General features: G+C 35.9%; 1 protein-coding gene across 1 annotated transcript in view; it reads right to left on the bottom strand.

The window, feature by feature from the left end:
- Nucleotides 1-20180, bottom strand: part of SUGCT (succinyl-CoA:glutarate-CoA transferase) — a 334540-nt gene that overhangs the window by 55448 nt on the left and 258912 nt on the right. The window lies entirely within an intron of this gene.

Here is a 20180-nt window from a genome sequence, read left to right as displayed (position 1 = left end):
TTAATCACATAATCAGAACTCTTAAAAATTAGTTATTTATTGAAGTATCCTCTACAAATAAAAAGCCTCCCATTAACCAATTATTTTTATATCCAACTTAACAACAAGTCTAGAGTGCCTTGCCAAATGTATCAGCTATAGAAAATGAAAGATGGGCAAAGACTGTTGAGTGATCATGTAATACATCTACCTATTCCCCTTGCTCCATGAACAACACTAGCAACCTTGACTATTAGTGACAGGTGTTGGTCTAATTATTCTTGAAAATTTCCAGTTAATGAGATGACAGTTTTCTTATGTAGTGTGTACCATATTCCCTATTTTTATTATTAGAATTTTTTCTCCTAATACATAATCTAAACATCTTTGCTTTGTTTTAAACATCTTTATTCTTGTTTTTTCCCCAACTGGACACAGAAAATCAATCACTAGCATCTTTATAACATTCTTTTACGTACTGGAAGATTGTAATCACATCCTCCCTCAGTCTGCTCTTTTCTAGACTAAACAAAACTAATTCCTTTAACTATTCTTTCCAGGTCAAATTTTGTGAACCTTTTATCTGTGTAGAATAGCATGCCTAAGAAATTCTCATTCCTGAACAGGTGGTGTCAAAAGGTTAGGTCAGTTTTCTCTTAGTTTGTAGGGTGAGCCTATTTAGCTGACATTTAGAAATCCAGATATTTCCGACAATAGGTGCTGGTGGAAGAATGCCTGTTCACCAGTCTAATTGTTTGGCACTGTACCAAATCATTAGTTCTATTTCTCCTTCAGAAGGTTAACGCCAGTTTTGGTAGACATTCAAGTGAGACATCCAGATTTTTTTTCCCAATGACAGAATCGGAAAATATAATTGCTTGTTTTAACTTGTATTTAGAATCTTTCCAGTTATGCCCTTAATCAAACAGTATTGAAAGTTTGGCCTCCTTTCTCCATAACTTACTTACACAGGCTTTCTTTATGCATTTAATTGAAGATTTGTGACCTGAATGCGAGAAAACATGCCTATTTGAACTTGAAATCAACAGCACACTCAGGTGCATAAGCAGTTCTTTAGATGGCAAATTAAAGGCTGTAACTAAAAGTGGCACAAGTTGATTAAAGAAAAACATACAGATTCTCTATGAGCTACTCAGGGCTTCACAAAATTCATGCCTTCCGGTGTTCTGGGTCTCTAAATTCTTATTCTGATAAGGCAGACTTATATTACTTTTAAAAGATTTCCTTTTGTTGGACTCACATTCCATCTCCCTTTTCTTTAAAGAATGACCTAAGAAAAACCAGCAGTGTCTCTGAGGATCACCAGTCTAACTTCTATTCCCTTTTAAAAGAATTAAGATGCAGTCAAGCTTCCTTTCCATTTTCATGGTAAGTACAGTGTTGATTTTCCCTCTCAGATATAATATTTCCTCTAAAATACTGCAATTGTCATTACTCTTATTACTCTTATTTTCTACAGTTACATCTTTTCTTTTGAAGAAAACAACCCCCAGGAAATGAATCTGGCCAAAGACTGGGTTTTTTCCCACATCAGCAACACTTTTTAAAAGAACTGTGTAATTTCGTGTTTCATGTGTTCCACTATTAGGATTTCTGAAAAGAAACTGAAAAAACTTTACTGACTCTTCCTTATGTGCATTCTAAAAAACTATGAGGGAAACATAAGATTACTGCATCCTAGAATTTGGGAGAATGCAGTGTTCATGTCCATTATCATCAAAGACAAGGAAAGTCTGAGGACAAACTAAGAAACAGAACCTGAAGGCCTTCTCCTCCATTGTCTTATACCTCTCAAATGGTCACAATCCTTCTGATGTGGCGGAGTGCTCTATCCCCTTTGTATTTACCTTAGCTCAGTATAAGGAACTGATTAATCATGTAAAAGATGACAGCCATCAGTAGATTTTTTCTTTTTTTTCCATATGGCTTACTTCCCAGACTAGAAATACTCATTACTATATTATCTGTTGCCATTTGAGATTTTCTGAATCAAATTTATGTTTGGGTGGCATTTTACACTGAATATAATGAGATCACTGTAAGGGAATCAGAAGCAGAGTCTTCTGTCTTTCAGTAATAACCTTTTCATGCCATTTCATTTTATTCCAAATACAGTCATCTTGTAGATTAAAGATGGAACCTTTCTTGTCTGTCTACTGGTCAATGAAAAGAAAACTTGATGTTACTCTTTTGTAATCTTAACTCAACAATAGTACTAGCAGTGTCCTCCTGTTATTTGTGACATATTTAGGTAGGATTTTTTTTTTTTTTCCTGTTCATACACGTTTACATCTTTTCTCCTGACACCTAGAACTGTAAAGGAAAAGTCTCTCCTATTTGTAAGAAAGGAGAAATCACACAACATGAAATAGCAAAAAAATCTCTGCATTCTCCTGAAGTCAACAGAAGATAGGACTGCTCTGATTTGTGCCATCTATTATAATGATTCCTGCATCAACTTTTGCTACGTAATCTGTTTTTTTTAAATTGTCTTGCAGGCTGAATTTGAAAAACTATATAGATATTATATATACAATGAAGAATATATATAATTCTCTATCATTAGTTGCTACAATTCTGCTTTGGGATTATTTATTTTATATGCAGACAGTAGCAGATTTGTCTCTGTTACAAAAAGAAAACATTGTTTGGTGATGGATAAAAATGGAAGTCACTATATTTTTAATTTATTTAGCCAGTATAGGTTATTACCTGACTTTATTCAAACTACAGCAAATAGAACAATTCATATGATTATGTCTTCTAACCTCAGAGAATAAAAGAATTCAATTAAAAAACTACTTCAATAATATTTTCCCAATACTATATATAAGGAAGTCCACATAGAATCTTTTAAGTAAAGATCTTAACATTTTAGTTGTGTAATGCAAACCAAGGGTAATTTAATATTTTTCACCATATATATTCTCAGTTGTTTCATCATTTCCTCTTAGCTTGTCATGAGAAAAACCATGGAGGATACTTACATCAGCTGTTATGAAGCTCACAGTAATTCAGATATAATAACTTCAATGATTAATTTTGCTCTTTTCCCTAATGTTGTTAATAACTGCAAGTTAAAAAGTGGTTAAAATTTTTGTAACAGGCAGAGTTAAAATCCCTTAGCCATCTGCTTTCACAAGGAGGATCAAATATTAACTCTATTTATTTCTTGTATTCTCACCTTGTCCAAAACAATTACTCAACTGACACTACTTTTCTGCATTAATATTTATATTACCAGTGGGCATGTTCAGTTCAATATTGTAATTTTTCTTTCGATATTTGAGTCTCCTTTGAGTCTCAAAAGCTAAGTGACATATAGGGAAGAAAATGATAATAAGATGAACTTCAGAAGAAACATAATTATGATATAAAAATAAAATATGGCTGCAGAGACAATTTTAAATTTCATCTTCATGTAAAAGACTTGCAAGGTTGAAAATCTAGATTCAAATGAGGGCTATATCTTTGACTGCTTGGGACTTAAAACTCATTCTTTACATGATCATATGGTACATACAGTGGTGCAAGATACTTTTTCAACTTTCACAGCTCTTTCAAGGAAAAAGGTGAAACTGCCATTTTCTATGACTGTACTGATTCTTAAAGTAGTAAGACATGTATGGTGGCCTTCTTTGAGACTTATGTGTGAGTACCTATTTATCTATCTAAAAAACAGCTAGAAAAAATTTCACCATGCAGGATATGGCTTCAGGATGATTTAAAGAAATCTTTTTTCTTCATGGACACTCCTTTTTTTAAGAATTATAAAGAATATCTGATGCTTCTTGTTGGTCCCTTAATTGATAGATATAATAACAATACATATACGAAAACACTCTTCTGATAAAAAGATTGCATAGCAAAGTAACGAAAGTTGTGAAACAGAAATTAATCATGAATATTATTATTAACAAGTATTAATCTTCCTTGCATCCTTCAAAAATGAATGGCTCTCTTACATGCTAAGGAAGTAAAATACTTCATTTTATTATTGATGCGGCAGCACAAATGGCAGGTAGAAGCAGAAACGTTGCTTCTGCCTTTTTTCGTGTGGATAATGGGGTCTTTGGCCACCTAGTAAACATCTGGCGAATTCTGCAATTATCATAAGGTTCATTTCATATCGTGTTAGTTCATTTCAACTGTAATGTAACTGATTATACATGTACCCAATCACCCATGACAATGCAGTTTCTCTTTGAACTGCCAGCAAGGTTTCAAATCCATTCTATGTACTACCTAAAGTACAATCAGCTTCCAAATTCCAATTGAAGGAGATGCTGGAATCAGAAACATATCAAACATGTTGTCAGCCCTGCCCCCCACCCCCAGTTTAAAAAGTTCTATTTATTGTAGAGCCACACATTCAAAATATGCATTTGTACAGATACCACCCTCTCTCAGTTTCACCTAGAGTTTAGTGAAAAAGATTTTCAGGGCCACAAAGGAAATGATGTAACCATTTTCTCCATATTTTGTAGCCACAAGATAGCTGGCTGTTGGTAAATGCAATTACTACTTGAGCCTCCAAACCACAAGAAAATAATAACAGTTTCTCCTGTACACGCTGAACAGAGCTATGGCCATAATCACCTCCTGAAGAAGTAACAGTGCGTGTTGTGAACACAATGCCATATTGGAATCACATCCCACATCCCAAAAACACCTCTTTCCAAATAAAAAGATGTTAACTCATTTAAAATTTGAAAAGGATATTAAATGTATCCCTAACTGATGCCTGGTTCCGCTTGGTCTCATAATTCTAGAGCAATGTTATGCAGCAGAATGATTTCCATATCAGCATGTTCCCCCTTCACTCTCCTTTTTTTCAATGAAGTAATCCCAGTATTTTCACGTCCTGTTGCCAACATACAGGGCTCACCTGGAGAAGGTAATATCATCTCTATACTGTATGAGCCATGTGAGTATTGTATTAGTGAACCACATCTATCTCCACTTTACCAGTACCTCTCATACCTGAAGTATCTCACCATTTCATGCCAGAACAGTACATAATTTAAACAAAAGTAAAGATCTTCACTAATTTTTGAATGAGTGAAATCTGGGGGTTTTGTTTCTGGTTGCTTGTTAATTTACCTCTTTACTCCCAGTCCCTTATTCTGACACGCTAAATGCTGTATGTTATAGCCCCTTATGTTCCTAGCACCACATCTGTGAGAGTAAATTAATACAACAGAAGAAAACCACAGTTCACTGAAATGTCCTTATTCTCCATTTCTGCTTTCTGCTAGGCCCGTATCTTATAGATTGTTTGATCTGGTAAAATTTTTCTTTTCTTAGTGGGTGTGAGGTGATGGCTTTGACAAACTCCCTCTTATGACACAGCTTCACAGCTTTTTACACGCATGTTGTAGACAAAATTACTTTTTGTTGACATCCCTAGGGATGGGGTTTTGATGCCTGAAGCATGTATCTTTGGTTCAAAAAAAATTCTGATCTATGTAATCATATTCAAATACTTCTTGCTTTTCTACTTGGCTGCTGTGTCTCTTGTTCTACTACAGAACACCTCAGGTGGATTCCATGTTGATTCCTAAGATTTAATTTCCTTACTTTTTATTTAGTATCTCTTGCCTGAAGAGTTTTTACATCCTCCAGTCTAATAGTAGTTCTGTAAACTAGCTATCGGCTCTCCAGTACTGAATTGAAGTTTTACAGTGGCCATGACTTTAACCCAAAAAGGCCTGCTCTGATACAGGACTTAAGAGTTTCTCGCCTGCATTCCTACACATCACTTAAGTCAAGAACTGCCATTCCGTTTGCATGCTCTAGAACTAAAAGTTTCAAAAGGGTAACCTCTCAGTGATGAGAAATTACTTCCCTTATATTCTATCCCACTGTGACATTTGACCAGCTGAAGGTAGTTGAAGTCACCCACTATTACTACCTCGTTAGGCTTAGTTGATTTTTTGATCTCCTTCAACGTTTTGGACTCAATATCCGTTTCCTGATCAGAAGGCTCAACAGTATAGTCCTAATACTGCTCCCCCAGCTCTATGACCTAATCTGTCCTTCCTGTTCAGTTTATAGCCAGGTATTACACTCTCCTATTGATTTTTGTCATTCCAACATTCTTCTGTAATGGCTACTATATCAAGATCCTCCTTCTTTGCCAAGAATTTCAAGTCACCTATTTTTTCTCTTACACATCTCATGTTGGTATACAGATATGTATAGTTTTGTACGCATTTGGGGAAGCAGGGAGTTGGCCACGTTGTTTTTTATTTAAATCTTAAATTCGTCACTGTATTAGATTTCCAGAATTCCTCAGTTGTCCCTCCTTCAGTTTTGCTGTACATTTCATTCTTGTCCCTTACACCTTTTGTATGAGTGACATCATTAGCAGATGTCTTTAAACGGTGTGAGCCCTCATTTGTCAGCTTTTCCTCAACTCCTGTATGAATAACCACACTCATTAATTTCTTACAGCAGCAATCTATTTTTGCTACAGTTCTAGACAACCCCTTCCACAGAGGTTCTTCCTCCTCCAAACCTTTGTGTAAGTATCCCAATGGAAATCCTACTTCTTGTCGTCCATTAACTGAAATACCAAAAATCTTAAATTATGAAACCTGCACATTAGACTAAAAGCAGTTCAGAGTGACCATAAAGATGATGAAACTTCACCAGGTTTCCTGGATAAGTTTCCAGGATTCTTTTAGTGGTTCATAATACTGGCACCGAATATATCCACCACAGCGAGGTCCTCTCAGGCACCCTATGAAAGTCTGTTCTTCAAGTTCTGGCCTCACCCTCTTCCTCCCTGAGAATCTACTCAGCAAATTGTTTCTGTGGCCAACATGAACAAGGCAATGAATGTTTTTAGCAATTCAATCTTCTAAATCATCTTTTAAATTCAAGAACGGAAGTAAGATATGACCCAGATACTCAGAATAGTTCTCATATTAATGTTTTACTACCCTTAGCACCTACTGCTACAAAATAAAAATGAAAAAGTCCTTACTGCTAAATCAGCCACAGTATAATGCACAAAAGAGACATTAAATAATCCAAAAAATATTAAACAATGAAAACCATTTGTGACAGAGCAGAAACACCTTTGTCATTGTCTAATCGTCAAACACATACTTATTCTTGAGAAAAAGTACTAAATTCAATTTATACCTCACAGTCTAAGTAAACATGAGACAGCTGCTAAATATGTCTGTACAAATCTCAAATGTTTTCATCAGATGTACTGGAAAATAATGAGGGTAAAAGAGTGTACTTTTATTCTAACAGCAGACCATATTCCAGTAAAGAATCAGGTTTTTAACTCTTGTGGAGAGCAAGTATTTCAAAGGAGTTTATTAGCATATGGTATAATTAATATTTATAATTAATAGCAAGGAGATTACGAGAACAAAGATTTATAACTCAGTCCAAAATATACAAATATGCAAAGACACGAGTCTGTAATTAACTGCATAAATTCTCTGATTTTCAGGGTTGTAGACCTGACCCTGACTTCAGGAGGCTTTCTGGGTGCTCAAAAATCAGGCCCCTTCCCTCAGGTGCCCAAACACAGCTCCCTGACGACCTCTTGCACCATCAGTCTAGCAGCACGGCAGAGGAGAGAATCTGTCCTTATTGGTTAAAAAATACATACACTTTTCAGATGTGCTTTTTTCCTGAGAACAGAAATGTGATTTTAAAACCAGGTTTTGGGTGGGTTTGAATGTGTAGATCCTAAATTCACATAAATATTTAAGCAAAGACGGTTGGCTGTGCTGCTGTTTGGATATGAGACCTGGCTCATCCTGATAGCGAGATGGGGTGTGGCTGCATTCAAAGCACTGGCTCTGGGATCAAAGAGCCCATCCCCAGCTGCAGCAGACCTTTCATGTATAGCACTGAAAACTTCACACTGATCACCTGGAAGGTGCTATAGAAACAGATTGATTTTATTACTGCAGCAGGCTGAAATACTGACTATTTTTGCTTTTTTTCAGTCAGAATTGCCAGTAATTTACTGCTAGCAATGGTGTTACAAATCACTGGTTTTTTATAATATTTTTTCCTACTTTAGAAAATTACAAATACTATATTCAGGATTTCAATATTATGTTTGAAGTTTCTCTGATCAAAAAGCATGGGCAAACCAAATGACAAATAATTTTTAAAAATGTAAGTTAACGTAAACATGAAGTGTCCTGGATTATACATGGGTTATATTATTGTGGTAAAGAAGGTCATGTGAAAGGCTTTGATTTTATTTTATTTCATTACAACTTATCTCTCATATTAAACAACAGCAAAGTAAGTTTCCAGACATAGTCTTTTGTGGAAACTGACCTGTAAATGCAAATGAATGTAAGTGTATTCCTACAGCGGTAAGAAGCCAGGACTGCCACACCTTCAAGGACTGTGTACCATAAGTGGGAGACTGGTGGGGAGAAAATACTGAAAACCTTTCCACTGCCATATCAATTCTGTAGATATTTCATACGTTCTTTACATTCAGGGATCATATCCAAACTTGCCTATGGAGCTGGTGATGATGAAGAGAAAATTCTGATGGTTCCTGTGGAGATTTGTACAGCTGAGATTTTTCAGAAGTATCTTTCTGCAATGTGGTATAGGAATAAGTCACAGGCAGTTGCAACTTGCAGTCAAAATGTGCAATCTTTAACAATATTGAATAGTAAGAATACTTCTAATACTTCTGTTATAGAAATCGTGTGTTTTCTTGTATAAGCATGCATGTTATGGCAAGAATACATTTAAAGAAGGAAAAGAAATCTCAACAGTCAGGAAGCTTCAAATATTCACAAACTTGCTGCTGGGCTAATAGTAAGCAAAGGAACCATTAACAACAGCACTGTACCATCATGCTAGTATATCACTTGGTTTCTGATGGTCTCTGGGGACCTCACTTGTTTCTCCCAGTACAAAGTACATAATCAGTATAGGTTTTCCAATCTTGCACGCCACACTGAGTTCCCAAGAGCTTTCTTTTAAGTACTCCATCCATCTTTCACCACTATGTAAGTGTTGCGGTTTATTTATACATCATTCATTGTTTTGTTAGAGCTAGCCTGTCAGCTCAGAGTACTTACCCCTTCCCAGGGCTGCAAAACTTGCTCATCCATACAGGAATGCCACTTAACATTGGCACCTGCTTAGTATTGTAAAGTACATCCAGATGGGAGCATCTCCCTGCTGACCCTCAGCCTGCTGCAGGCAGAGATTCACTACACCTCTCCTCGTAAGCAGTTTATTCCTTCATACTCTTGCACTGACCTTTGTAGCCCTTTAGAAAAGGAACTGTGACTGTGGTTTGAACAGCATTTGGACTTCAGCTGAAGGAGTGCTGTGGAGAAACACAGGCAGACTACCCTGGTAAACAGTATAGATGCTGTTCAGTTTGAGTGTTGGGTTTTCCCTCCTCAGTGCTTTACATCCTAGGCAGTCAAAGCGACCTTCATCAGCAGAAACCCTGGCACATGGAGATCTTTCCTGATTTATACTCTGCCCCATTAACATTGGCCTTTGTAACAAAAGCATTTAAGATAGAAAACTCCTAACCGTGCATACACCAAGGAGTTGGGATTCAAGACTGCTACTTGCAAGACGTGTATGGAGAAGCATATTTAGGTGGAAAATAAGTTCCCACTTTGTATCAGTATCTTCCACCCCTTCCTAGCAGTTCAGTACTTAACTATTTTTATCCACTTTTCCATTATTAACATTTAATTTCATGAGTTTTATTACCCAACCATAAAATTTCTCTCTAAGTTGCAGTAAAGCAAAAAGAAACTAAAGCCAGGCAGGTATTTCAGAGCTATGAGTGCGCTCAGGAAAGCGGTGATTTCTTTCAGAAATTATCCTCGTTAAAAAAAAAAAAAACTAAACATAGTTTTGAAAATACTACATTTCACAGTTATGTATGTGCATTAGATGCTCTGTGAGAATGTAATGTAAAAAGCAATTAGTATTTTAATATTATATACATAAGTGTGAGCAAAAACCAATATAGGTTTTTAAATACAATGCTTCCTATGAACTTTGTGTGCTTCCAGACTTCCCTTGCTTTGAAGTTAATGATCCTACATCATTAACCTAAATGATGAAAATATAGAACCTAGATTTATAAAACACAACAGAAATATCGCAGTTCTGAGTACTAATGTACAGACTTAATGATAGCTTGCAGTAATGTCACTGGCTATTATACTATACATTTTATTGATGTTCCCAGAACGAAATCTCATTCGACTGGAAAATATACATCAACTACTTAATGGAAATGAATTTAGGAAAGCACTGTTCATTTCCTTAAGCCAAATAAACGTTAGAAAATTAGAAAGTTCTAGATACACTCCTAAAAACACAGAGAACCTCATAAAGCACTAAATTTGCATTTCTGCACTCATCTTCCACATTATGTTCCCATTTGGGGTCAGTCCTGGCATATAAGAAGCCTGAACTTTGTTCTGCCCTGTCAGGTTCCCAGGGAAGACACCTCAGAAAAAAGGTACCAGGGCTAAGACTCAATAAAGTGAAGGATCAGTAATTATCTGTGGAATCACCATGAACATTATCCCTGAAAACTTAGATTCAGGCAACCATGTGCTGAATATAAGCACTATCAGGCCCTTATGACATACTTTCTTCATCTCTGTTCCCAGCACAATCATTATCAGAAATCTGGAGAGTTCACAGTGTCTGTACACAGACAGAAACTCTCACATGCTCTCCAGAAAAACTGCTTTATAACTTTTACAGATCAGTTGATTAGAGCACATAGTTGCTGAAAGTTGTTACAGAAGTTATGAAGGATCAAGGGGGGGGGGGTGTGTAGGAAAATACTAAGGACTGCTTTTTCCACTTAAAATCTTACACCAGTTTGCATGAACAAAGGCGTGAAATAGTTCACCTGGGTAAATTCATACATTCAAATGTTCTGACTTATTTTGGAAATTATACCCAAATTTTAACTCCTCAACTTTGTGTTGAGGGTTTGTTCTGCCTCAACAGCAGTACCTGTTATGTAATATTACATAAGTTAATACTAGGATTTAACAGCATTAAAAGCAGAATTGACAGTAATCTCTCATGACGGAAGACTATTTTTTCCAAACATTTAAATCTAGGCAGATGGTCAATGTAATTGGAAACGCAATTGGTACATGTCTACATACTGAACCATTTCAGGGCCTTCATAATACCATAAATTTGCAACACTTCACTGTATCTGAGTTTATTTGAAGCAGGTTGCACAGCAATTAACATTTGCCAGAAGAAATCTCTCACGGCAAGCCATCAGTACTAACTCTGAATATTTTCTTTGTATAAGACCTTTCATTCTAACTAGTCCATTTAAGCAGACAATTAGAATGAAGTGGAATCAAACTATACAAAATGTGCAGAGGTGACATCTCGTAAAATAAAATTAAAAATATTTTTTAAAAAGGAATTGTCTTAGGCTTGCAGCTGTTTCATGAGACTAGATCCATCCTGGATTAAATACAAATGCATTAAAATTTAATGTTTCGGGCCTACTGGTTAAAATGCTACTAGTCTATTATACAGTATATATTTTATACAAAGGGCATAATCTACCTAATAAACTCCAGTCCTGCAAAAGAATTCTTCTTCCAGAATTATTTTTGGACAATAGATCTCTTCAACTCCTTAGTATTCCATGGAGGCCAGAAAAAGTTTGTGTACATCCCACTTGAGTATCAGAGCAACTATGTGCTATACTGTCTAGATAAGAAAAAAGGTCATTAAAGAATGTTGTAGCAATAAAATTGAATATGATTTGGCTGGTGAATGAAATCACCCCATTATTATCATTGTATGACTATATTCTGAATTTATTTTCATTTATCCAGTTGATCACTTGTTGTTCAAGGCATCATTTGGGAGAGTTTAACATTAAAAAAAGGCTTGGTATTTCAGACCAAAAGGGAGCGTACTGTGATGTTTCGTATGTTAAGCTAGTTTGAAAACAATATTGTACAATAATACAGGTGTTACATAACTGTAAGTCATATCTTTTAAGTGCACACCACAGGATACTTTTTAAACAGAAAGCACTATTTCCTTGTATCTCATAACATATATCTATACCTTACATACAGCTGAGAGCATAAAACTAGAGTGTCTTTGTGTTACAATTAATTGTTCCATATACCTGTTTGTTCAGGTTTTTAATTTGCCTGAACTTTTTTCCCCACTAGTCCGCTTAACAGAGGTCAACAAAATGCAGAGTTTGAAAGAGATATTCAAAAGGCAAGTGGCAAAAGGCCTTTTATTCCTTAACAGAGGCACATGAAGGTTGAGATAAAATAACAACTGATGTAGGCTGTCTGTCCAAAACCTAGAAGAGCCTAAGTAACTTTTAGAAGTAGTTCTTCAATATCATGACCCCAAATTTTTCATGATTTGGGTTTTGTGCCAACCAGAAAGCAAAATACCAAACAAACAATGTGGATCAGAAGTCACAGAGACTGACTTACAATAAAGAGAAGAGGAAAAGAGGTGACTACTTTTACCTAAGGTAAACGAATCAGAATAGAATAGAATAGAATAGAATAGAATAGAATAGAATAGAATAGAATAGAATAGAATAGAATAGAATAGAATAGAATAGAATAGAATAGAATAGAATAGAATAGAATAGAATAGAATAGAATAGAATAGAAAAGAATAGAAATAGGAATAGTTCCATCTGAAGATACCTATTACCATCATCTATTCCAACTGCCTGACCGCTTCAGGGGTGACCAAAGTTACAGCATGGTATTAAGGGCATTGTCCAAATGCCTCTCAAACACTGACAGACACAGAACATCAATCACCCCTCCAGGAAGCCTGTTCCAGGGTTTGACCAGCCTCTGGGTAAAGAAAAGTTTCCCCATGTGAATTCCAAATCTCCCCCGACAACACAGCTTTGAGCCACTCCCACGCATCCTGGTGCTGGTTACCAGGGAGAAGAGCTCAGCACCCCCCTCTGCCCTTCCCCTCCCCAGGAAGCTGCAGAGAGCAGTGAGGTCGCCCCTCAGCCTCCTCCTCTCCAAACCAGACAAACCCAGAGCCCTCAGCCACTCCTCACAGGACATGCCTGCAGCTCCTTCACCAGCTTTGGTGCTCTCCTCATGACACATTCAAGTCATAGAAGTAATTACCATTTAAAATATTCAAACAGTAGCAGCAGCAATTGGAGATGGGGAGCAACAAGTTAGGGTGATGCACTGGTATGTAAAAACATGAAAATTGAATTGGGAGAACATAAACTTAGCAACATTTTACTTTGTTGCTACCAAGATCTACCTATGCTTTTAGATGGACAGACATTTTAAAACTAAATTAAATAAAAACATTAGAAAATACACTGTATAGAACAACCCTGGATTTTCAGAAGACAGAATGATTTTTCAGTATCTAGGTTCTGTGATTATGTACAACCCTAATACCATTGTATTTCCCCTGAGGATCAGGTCATTTTAGAGACCTAAATAGAAATCCCTTCCCATAAAACTTCTAGCTTAATTTCCACAGAAATAGATATAAATTGGTCTCAGTTAGACAGACTTTTCTTTATTCTTCAGAACTGAATCTGTGTACCTGCAAATGTTTTCACACTCATCCAATACCACTATTTAGTTAAGATAAACAGAAAAAAAAATATGATTCCAACATTTCCCCACCCTTAACTTCAGTCTTATATCTGAAGAAATAGTCTTTTGGAAAAGCTAAAAAGTTCTGTCTTTGTGTTCATGTATTCCTTAGTCTCCTGAAGATACTACAGCTGCCAGTATTCAACTGAAAGCTGCTGTTCACTGCACTTAGCCCATCCTCCAACTACAGGAAGCCAGAAATGATCAAAACACAGTTGCCACATAAAATTAATTTACAGTTACTACTGATATAGACTGCAGTGGAATATGTGACCTGGTGAGTTAGTGAAGACAGACAAAGAAGGGATTTCTCATGGAAAAATGAACTCACATTGTGGGATGTCTTGCTCTGCCGTACATGAATGAGATGATTTTGGAAATTAACCTTATGACCCACATTCACCTCAACTACCATAAGACACTGGACCGAGGATCGCAAGATGGTAACCAAATTGTGCTCATTATAGGCAACAGAGAGAAAGATACTTCCAGGAGGTAATTATGACTCCGATATTTGACTATAATTATCATTACTATGATTATTATATTAATCCATTAACCACAGAGTAATCTTACAATAAGAATGTAGCTACCTCAGAAATTTCACGTAAATGCTGAGTTTTAACTGAGATGTACTCAGGACTGTATACACCAGTTCCTTATCCGTAAAACATAGGAAATAATATTTCCACAATTTTTCAGAAGAATAAAAGGCACATGGGACACTGAAAGATACAGAAGGCACGTGGTGTTGGGCTAATTTCAGATCAGTGGACATAAGTCATTTGCCTTCTGATTTACAGCAGCAGAGGTGAGACAGGCTGCCAAAACTAATTTGCACTATATAATAAAATCCTCAATATTTCTGAAATTCCTCATCACAGCTTTCATATATCCATTGACACACATGTTCCTTATCAGTTCTTTCATTTTTACATATAACAAAATACTCAAAGGCTTAGACTCAATACTCTGTGGATTGAAGGAAAAAGCAGTAATGCATTCAGAACATGTGACCTGAATAAGTGGAAAGTGTGTAGGGTATAAAAGGACAGCTCAGATGTGTGTATAATCCAGTTTTCCCTTTCAGCACTGACAAATGTTCCATCTTTAGTCAAGCCTCTTTGCTTACAGGCAGTTGACAGTTAGGGCCTGCCTGCATTCTCCCTTAATCCATCAACACATACTTGAAGAGAAAAGAGATACTCCATCTCCAGAACAAATCTGGAGTTTTTTCAAGCACAGCTCATGGAGATAGTTTACGTATTTGTCCTGCATAAACACATCACTCAAGAAGACAACATCAAAGACAGCAGAGCTGTCAGAAGTCTGATGCTTGCTTTTTCATTATTATTGCTCAGCTATTCAAGACAATGAAGCCTTTGCTGAACTTCACACAGGTAAACCATGCTAAACCGGGACAATTTTCATATTTAAGGAATATGGAACCCCAAAACAAAATCATTAAAAAAGTTCTACATATGCAACTGACACCCCGTGTAGCTACAAGATATTTAGCTTATATTTACCTTATGTTTGATTACTAAATTGTAGGTGCCTTATTTTGATTGCAGTTTATTATGGGAAAAAAGCAAATGAGGTAGGAATCCAATGTTTTCTCTCTGAGGTAGCTCCATAATGTGAATCAAAGCATGGTAAATGAAGATTTGCTTCAAAAGCTCTAAAATGCTGAAGTAACCACACCTGCAGTTGCTTAAAGGTTCACTGTAATTAAGTAGGAATAATTTTACCAAGAGAGGTATGCAACTGGGGACCTGGACAAGTTGCTATGTAATGTAACTTGGGGTTTTATGTTGATTAGCTAAGCAAGACAACAGATCCTGCTTCCGCTGACACAAACAGGAGTCAGAGCAAAACCCAAAATGTGCTGGGCTACTGCTGGTCAGTCAGGTTTTGCGTTTTAGCCTGTTAATGATGAATCCCAGATTCATAGTTGTCTCTTGGAAAACTGGAGTAGCAATTAGATTTTGTTCATTATCATTCATCTATTTAGGTGTAAGTTCTAAGTCACAGGCTAAAGACATCTTTCAGGCATGCAGAATGTTTTTCTTTCTACTGCTAGGCCAGTGATGTTAGACTAATGTGATTCTGTCACTGAAGCTAGCTGCCTGAATCTTTCTCCTGAAGTACTCATATTTTCCTGTTTGCAAAAGCTGACAGAGTTTGAAACTGGTATTAAGTTCAGAAACAATCGATCTTCCAAATTCCAATTGAAATAACATACTTGAAAACATTATGGTACTTTAAAACCATCTATTTCATCTTAGAAAATACACGTAATCACAGAATCATTTGACTTTGCAAATAGAGAGAACACAGAAACTACTCAAGAACCTCATCTTAGTCCAGTTCTTGCTATCATAGCAAATTTCTAAGAGGAACCAATCTAAAGGCAAAAAAACTTCCTCTTCTTTTCATGCCAGCAGAAATGGTACAGTTTTATTTTGCAGATCTACAAAACAGAATTGTTTTTGATGGATTATGATCCAGAAAAATGTTATGCTATATTTTGAAATTAGATGTCTGTATAGTAAAACACACAACACACAATAGTTCATCAACGTCTGTGCAGTATCGAGCTGTCTTTAGAAGTGTATTTTTCTTCTTTTGCTAATTAATGCCAAGATTTTAAAATGAATTTGAGAACATGAAAACCATATGTTAAAATTTGATGGTTGTCATCAAATGACAATAGAGATCTGTTAGTTCTCTCTTTAACTTTGTAAATATATGTTAAAAATGCTTCCCAAAATCATCACAAGGATTAACAAAACACTCTAACACATGCAAAGACAGAAGCCTAGAAATCAGCAGTTAAAATTACTATTAATAGTGTTATCAAGGAAGAAAAATGATACAAATAAAGGACTTAAGCTATGTCTCAAAAATTCAATACCATAATTCATTAATTAAAAAAAATGAGTTCCAACCAAAAATGTAAACCAAATTCTCTATCCCTATCAGCTTTAACTTCCACTGATTTTGACACTGAACGAAAGTTTCAGAATTTCATCTTCTATTTTTAACTTTTCTCTTAATCTTTGAATATCACTAGAGAAACCCTAAATGCTTCACAACCCTATCTTCTGCTTCTTTGCGCTGACATCTCAGAGTAAGAATTCTTTTTAGTTTTACTTGATGATGATGAAAGAATCTTTCTCCTGACTGTCACTATAGCAGATATAGCATTAGGGGCATGGTCCACATGGCATGAAGGCTATAGCTAACCTTTTTAGTGGAGCCACAGTCTCATTTTAAACTCTGGTCATAATGAAAGACAAACATGAGAGTTGTTTTCTTATCAAGATGTGCTGGCAATCTGAATGGAAGAGCTCAACTCTGTCATGTTTAAATACACCTGTTGATTAATGGGTTCTAGCGGACATAAAATTGCTTCTGGAATGCTCTTAAAAATTTCTTGAGACTTTTATACACTTAATTGTTTCTACTTGTATGCAGAGTTTCAGATATGTAGTTTTATGTACACTGCATTTTAAAGTTGCATTTAAGCCTTGAAAAAGCCACCATTCTGAGAAAAATAGTAGCTGTTCCCTCAGCAATCTGAGGAGTCAATAAAATGTCTGTGTCATTCTGCAGCACTGAAATTATGAGGTCGACTGCCGGTGGTGGCACTCTCTGAGGGACAGAATGAGGATCTAGAGGAAGGGCAGACATCCCCATGACTCCTGCTTGCTAATGTCTGCTTGTAGTTAGTTTTATGCATTAGCATGATAAGGTCATGAAGAAAGTCTACGCTTGTTCCAGAAATGTTTTCCTCTTAGATAAGAAATCTCCAATGACATAAATCAGGGGGGAAAAAAAAAAAAAAAATTTGAAATTACTCGGACAATATGCAATGAATACATTATTTCTAAAAATGGTGGCATTCAAGTATTCTATAAGAAAAAGCCCCAAATCAAGACTTCTCTTCTTGCCCTAGATCAATTTAACTAAAATGACTACTTATCAAATCACATCGCTTTGCCTATTTTCTTCTCTACTTAAGTTAATTTCACTATTGAGAAAGAAAACCCTAATGAAACTTTTGAAGATCCATGAATAGAGAATGTACAAACATGCTTTTTAACACTTACCACTGCCATACGCATATGTCAATTTGCCTGTAACTCAGCTTGTTTAGGAAGGACAGTATACTTGTGCTAACGTGGCCTAATTAATAACAGCCAGAGTTAACTCTGCTACTTTAATTCTATGAATTCTTGCAAGGTTCTCTAAAACACTGAGGAGAGGTTTGAATGGGGGGACTAGGAAAAAAGTAAAAAATGAAGCAGGCACATGGTTTTCATTTGGGGGGAGGGAGTCTGTTATGACATTTACTTGACTGCTGCAGGCAATATTGGAGGATTAAATGGAAACTGGCTGAACCTTAGCTTCCAGTTTATAAAGAGCATTCACTCTATAAAGTTTCCTTATAGCACCTTTTTACATAATGAGCTTTAACTAAATTCTGTCAGCACGGAAAGTGGTTCATATGGTTTAAGATGTGTCTTACTTCAGGAATTCAGAAGCTTTTCCTTTCAAAGGCAGAGAAGCAGCTTTAAAGGAGGGCTTAAGTCTTGAAGAGGTGGAAGATGTTGTACTTTTCCCATGCTTTTACCTGATTATTCATATGCTATTGTACGTAACCCTCAGTCCCTTCAAAACGTGTGAATCTTCCCGGTAGTACTATAACTAGTAAGAAAAGTAGGAAGCATAAACATATAACCTGATGCCATTTACATTTAGTTCTTGTAATTTTTAATTTGTTTTCTTTATTTCTGTTCTGGGCTCAGAACAATTTTATCTATCATGGTCTTTTCTGAAATCCAAGGTGGCTGCCTCTCCTTTTCTTTCCTCTTTTTCAACCTTCAAGAATTTCCAGCAGACTCAACCTCGGATAAGTACCACTGGATGTTATGAGGAAAAGAACACAAGAATATCCAGCATCAAGATTTAGTGTCATCCCCACTGCTCTTTTTTTGTTGTGGTTGTTTTGAGCTAAATTCAGCTCCTAATTATTCTAAACAACAATGATAAATAATTGTACAGTTGTGCTTAGAGAAATACTGGAGTATGTTTTTTCAGGCATTGTGCAGCTACAGAAGCTCTGTTGCTGTTTTAAGTAGACACAAAAGCTTAAGAGACTTAATTGTTCAAACACTTCTAAGAACGTAAGTAGCTTTATCAGTACACAGTGTTCCTGGGATGCTATTCACATATGCAATTGGAACTGCGCTTGTATTTTCAGAGCACAAATTTTAAAATCAGTAGAGTTAAATTTTGTTTCTTCTAACCAGGAATTGTGGAGATTTTGAAGTCTTCTAGAAGTAAAGGAGCATTTTTAACAGTATTATCCTTCTGCAAATTGTTCCTTTTTCAAACCATAGTTCAAGCCAAAAGGAGAAAGAATGAATTCTGGGGTTAAATGAAGTGTTTGTTTCAATTAGAAACTAAGTACTGATGTTCATGTTCTGATAAAGTATAAATTAATTTGGTTTCAAAACGTTACTTTGAGATGAAAGGTCAAAAAAGTTCTAAGCTGTCTCATAAATGGCTGCAAAGAAATACTGTGCTTAATTTTTCTTTTACAGATGAATCTCTTTTAAAGATTTACTGAACGGTTCATGTTGAAAAATAACATCATTTGGCAAATCAACTATTCATTTGAATTTTTCAAAGGACTCTCCTTGTAAGTACTATTCAAATGAAAACACTGAAATACTTTATAAAGATTAGGCACTTAATGTCATTTGATTAATAAATCTATGAATGTCTTTACAAAAGTAAGGAAAGGCTATAATAAGGTAAAAAATAGACAAATGTATAATGCTAAATTTGGTTCATATTTAATCAATACAGAAGTCAGAACGCAGCAGAAATTAAAACTCTCTTTGGACAAAGGGGTTGTAACAATGCAAACAGGTGATAGTGAAAATGGAATCAGCCAAAGCACATTAGGATGGATACATGTATTCTCCTGTTTGTTTGCAATTTTGCAGCCAGAATTATCTCCTTGAACCCCATCACACAATTAACAAAGTTTCTGGCATACTAACTCAGCAAAGGGGGAAAGAATCAATTTTACAAGTGTAATATAAAATGTGATATTTATACTGTTTTCCGGTAGTAATCAGCACTGTCTGATGTGCAAGTAATTTGTTGAATGCCAAAGACACTCATGTCTGGCTAACAGTTGTTGGCTGATTTTGCTGAAAGCTCTGTGTCAGAACAGGAATCTGTTTGTGGTAAAAGGGTTCGTGCAGGAAGGTAGGCTGCCTGCTTCCACACACTGCACTAATGATGCCTCTTCACAGCAACCACATTTTCCACTTTGGACCCCTGCTCTAAGAAGTCCTAAAATCTCCACTGAGGAAACATAGGGGGAAGAGGGCATATCTCCTCCTCAAAGTCTCAGTTCCCAAATTCATAATTAACCAAAATGAAAACAAGATGAAAATTACTCTCTCAGCTAAATTAATAATTGTTTCTTTTAAGCAAACTAAT

The sequence above is a fragment of the Strix uralensis genome, chromosome 1 (genome assembly GCF_047716275.1).
Source record: "Strix uralensis isolate ZFMK-TIS-50842 chromosome 1, bStrUra1, whole genome shotgun sequence".
Lineage (NCBI taxonomy): Eukaryota > Metazoa > Chordata > Aves > Strigiformes > Strigidae > Strix > Strix uralensis.
Note: the sequence above shows the minus strand (reverse complement) of the source record. Positions and strands in the feature narration are given on the sequence as shown.